This window comes from Balaenoptera ricei, chromosome 16 (genome assembly GCF_028023285.1).
Source record: "Balaenoptera ricei isolate mBalRic1 chromosome 16, mBalRic1.hap2, whole genome shotgun sequence".
Taxonomy (NCBI): Eukaryota; Metazoa; Chordata; class Mammalia; order Artiodactyla; family Balaenopteridae; genus Balaenoptera; species Balaenoptera ricei.
This window is the reverse complement of record NC_082654.1, coordinates 8,842,740-8,846,649: the sequence shown is the minus strand read 5'-3', so window position 1 is coordinate 8,846,649 and position 3,910 is coordinate 8,842,740. Positions and strand designations below refer to the sequence as shown.

The 3,910-nt window shown below is 44.5% G+C and overlaps 1 non-coding gene across 1 annotated transcript; it reads right to left on the bottom strand.

Annotated features, from left to right (window-relative positions):
- Nucleotides 1-3,579: 3,579 nt before the first annotated feature.
- LOC132351347 (U6 spliceosomal RNA) lies at nucleotides 3,580-3,686 on the bottom strand. Its single transcript, XR_009498286.1, has one exon. It is a non-coding gene; the product is annotated as a U6 spliceosomal RNA (small nuclear RNA).
- Nucleotides 3,687-3,910: the final 224 nt, after the last annotated feature.

Genomic DNA, 3,910 nt, shown 5'->3' with positions numbered 1-3,910 from the left:
GTGGGAAAAGCAAGAGAAGCTCCAGGGGATCTCATGGTCCGAGGTGGCCTCTTTCCTGAAAAGGAACAGAGCTAAATGGACATCAGAAAGCAGGCAGGTGGTTTCAGGGTTTTGAGGTACAAACTTTGCAAAGAGTGGGATCCCGGTTCGGTGTCTTCTCTCCTCAGCACGGGGAAGCGTATCTTCACTCTTTGCTGTAGTTGTCTCGTCTGTACAATTAACCGGCATCTTGGCATAAAATGTGGAAATTTGTACAGTCTTCAAGGCATCTGTGGGCTTTATGGTACAAGTTCTGTTAGTACTGAAGCCACAGAAAATTAAATGTTCCCCAAAGAACTTCCAGATGTGCTTTATTCTAATGGGGTCATTATGCAGTAAATTAAAAAGCAGGGTAAATGGAACTGTAAAATTTAAATTACTCTAAAACCACATCTCTTTGCTTTGAGCATTCATTTGTGGGGTTGCATTTGCAATAAATGTGAATTAGGCAGCTGCAATAACTGTTAATCATATATTTATAAAATAGTAATGAGGAAATGAATAGCAGAGTAAGACAGCTGCACATTTCTCTGATAGTGTGTCAACTGTGAACATAATAAGATGTGGAACATTGTTTGGAGCTGGGCTGATAATACAGCTGAATGTAAGAGATCGCTTCAGCCTCTTAACTTTACATGAAATTATACATAAAATCCATAAAAGCCCATAATAATGCATTATGCGTCTGAATTGTATTCAATATTTTTCTTTGCTTTGATTTTCTGAAATAAGCTCTACTTTCACCAAAGCCATCTTCCAGGCATCAGTGAGGCTTTTGTTTCAGGCGATGTCGGGCTTCTAAGATTGCAACTGGATTTAAAGAAAGCAGGGCCAGTGCAGGCAAGGAGTTAATGGTGGTGCTTTGTTTTGTTTTCTCGGAGTTGCCGTACGTGGCTGGAGACATGCCTCGTCCTGGGCGGAGGACAGACTGTGTCCAGGCCTCCCCCAGCTGCCACCTGAGATCAGGACTGGGGAGAGAGGCCACTCCCAGTTCACCAGAGCCCCTGGGCTGCTGGTTTGACCTGGTGAGAACAGGGACATGGCCTTCAGCCACTGTCTAGACAACATCTCCTCTGGGGCCAAGGCTGGGCACTCCAGGCAGGTCTAGAGAAGGGGGTGAGGGTCCTATGGGCCTTCGTTTGGGAAGGATGGCTGTCGTGGTGGCTGAAGTGATGACTGTTACTCGGAAACCTCCTTGTCCTGGTGTTTGAACAAACCCTCTGCTGTGACCATCTGAAAACTGGGGCTTTGAGGCAGACTTCTCCCTGAGCACAGAGAGGCAGGGGAGGGGACACGCGATCGAGTGTCCACGAGGAGCTGATCCTGGCTAATCTCTGCCTGTCCGTCCATTATATAGCATGACCGGGATGAAGCAGGTGCCCGTTATTGAGCATTCAGGGCTCTGCTCGGCCTGGTCCAACCGCCTCTACCCCACCGCACGTTAAACACCCGTAGGGTCCCTGATCTGCCATGGTCTAGAGCTTGGTGGCTTGGAGTATGCGCTTCTCTTGGTCTGGACTATTCTTCCCTGCTTCAAAGATTCCAGTGGCTCCCGCACTTTCCCCCTGTGAAGCCATCCCAGACTCCCAAACCCCTATTCTTATTCCCCTGGTGCTCATTGTCTTACGTGTACCTCACCATTACAACAGCAGTCTTATTGCATCTCGGGGTACTGTAACTTAGGGTCAGTGTCTCCCTCAGACTGAGGGCTCCCTGAGTGGACCTGAAAGTTTGGTGCTTGTTACATCTTATTTTGGAGAATGAATGCAGAATGCAGTCACTGGATGTTGGTGTAGGATTAGAGAAAATGGCCTGGGAGGGTCCAACGTGAACACTCTTGGTGTGTCTACAATTAGGCCAGGTCCTCCTTTTCTCGGGGCGGCCCCTAGCTCTTGGGATGAATAGTGGTTGTCTACAAGGGGCTGGAGGAGGAGCAGTTCTAATGGGAAGAGTGGCCCCAAGATGTTCAATGTGGGATGCTTCAAAATAGAATGTCAAGAGTCCATAACTGTACTCCGCCTCAGTCAGGACTTTTGTAGGACACTCACCGAAGGCAGTGCATTGTAGGAAACTGGGGGTCTTCCTGGGAAAGAGGGAGGGAGGGAGAGAGAGACAGAGACAGGGAGACACAGAGACAGAAGAGGAAGAGGAGAGGGGAGTGGGGAGGAAAAAGATGGTTATACACACATACAATGAGAATTCTGTAATCTCTTCCTAACCCACACTCACTTCCCAGTATTTCAGTATCAATTTTCTTTAACCAATGATTTTTTTCTTGTCACAAAAATACTATATGGTCATTATTATAATGTACAGCATAAAGAATTTCATAATTTGTTCAACCATTCCCTTATTTGTTTAAAAATTTCATTGTTTATTTAACCATTCTCTATATGTTTATTCTCTTACTATTCATTTAATCATTCTTCATTTGTTGAATATTTATGAACAATTTTTTGCTCCTTTAAATAATGTTATTAAAATCTTTAAAATCTTTGCCAATTTCATAAGTACAGTATTATACCTCATTGTTATTTTAATTTCAATTTACTTTATTTCTAGTAAAGTAGAATTTTTCTTTTTGTTTTTTTGCTTATTTATATGTATTTTTTCTCTTGAGATGATTAAGTACAGCTTTCATTAACTGAGGGAACAGCGCCAGCACCGAATGTTTTATGGGATGTATTATTTCATTTAATCTTCATGTTAACCCCATTCATAGACCCTATGGTCGGTATGCGGCTTGGCGAGGTTGAGGATCCTTCCTGAGATGCACGGTTAGTAGGCGCTGGAGCCAGCTGCATTGCAGGGCATGTCCCATCATTTTTCTACTGGGGGCTGTCAGCTTTCTCTTTAACTTACTGGAGCTGTTTGCATATTGAGTGTTTAATTCATTGTCCGTGTACCTACGGCATAGTCTTTTTTTTTTTTTTTAATTGAAGTATAGTTGATTTACAATGTTGTGTTAGTTTCAGGTATACAGCAAAGTGATTCAGTTATACATATCTATACATATCTATCTAAATCTCTCTATATCTATTCTTTTTTTTTTTTTTTTTAAAGAGATTGGAGTTTGTTTATTTATTTATTTATTTATTTTTGGCTGTGTTGGGTCTTCGTTTCTGTGCGAGGGCTTTCTCTAGCTGTGGCAAGCGGGGGCCACTCTTCATCGCGGTGCGCGGGCCTCTCACTATCACGGCCTCTCTTGTTGCGGAGCACAGGCTCCAGACACGCAGGCTCAGTAGTTGTGGCTCACGGGCCCAGTCGCTCCACGGCATGTGGGATCTTCCCAGACCAGGGCTTGAACCCGTGTCCCGTGCATTGGCAGGCAGATTCTCAACCACTGCGCCACCAGGGAAGCCCATATCTATTCTTTTTCCGATGCTTTTCCCTTATAGGTTATTACAAAATATTGAGTATAGTTCTCTGTGCTATGCAGTAGGTCCTTGTTGTTTACCTATTTTATACATAGTAGTGTGTATATGTTAATCCCACACTCCTAATTTATCCCTCTCCCTGCCCCCCACTTTGGTAACCATAAAAAAAAGGGAACCCTTCGTGAATATGTGTGTCCTCTTTGCGCAGGGGCCACGCTAATCTTCTCTGTATCGTTCCAATTTTAGTACATGTGCTGCCGAAGCGAACACCGGCATGGTCTTTTAAACAGAGGGGTAGTGTCCCAGTGTTCCCATCAAAGAAGGGGAAAGGCCACCCCCAAGAAACCCACCGCTCTCCCCACTTTGCCTTTGTTCAGAGTCACCTCTTGGTGGCTCCACTTTCAGGATTCTTCCCTCTTGTCATCCTCTGATGTCTTCGCCCTTTGCAAGGTGGGTAGAATGATGGCTGTTACTTGTCTCATTCATGTGAGAAA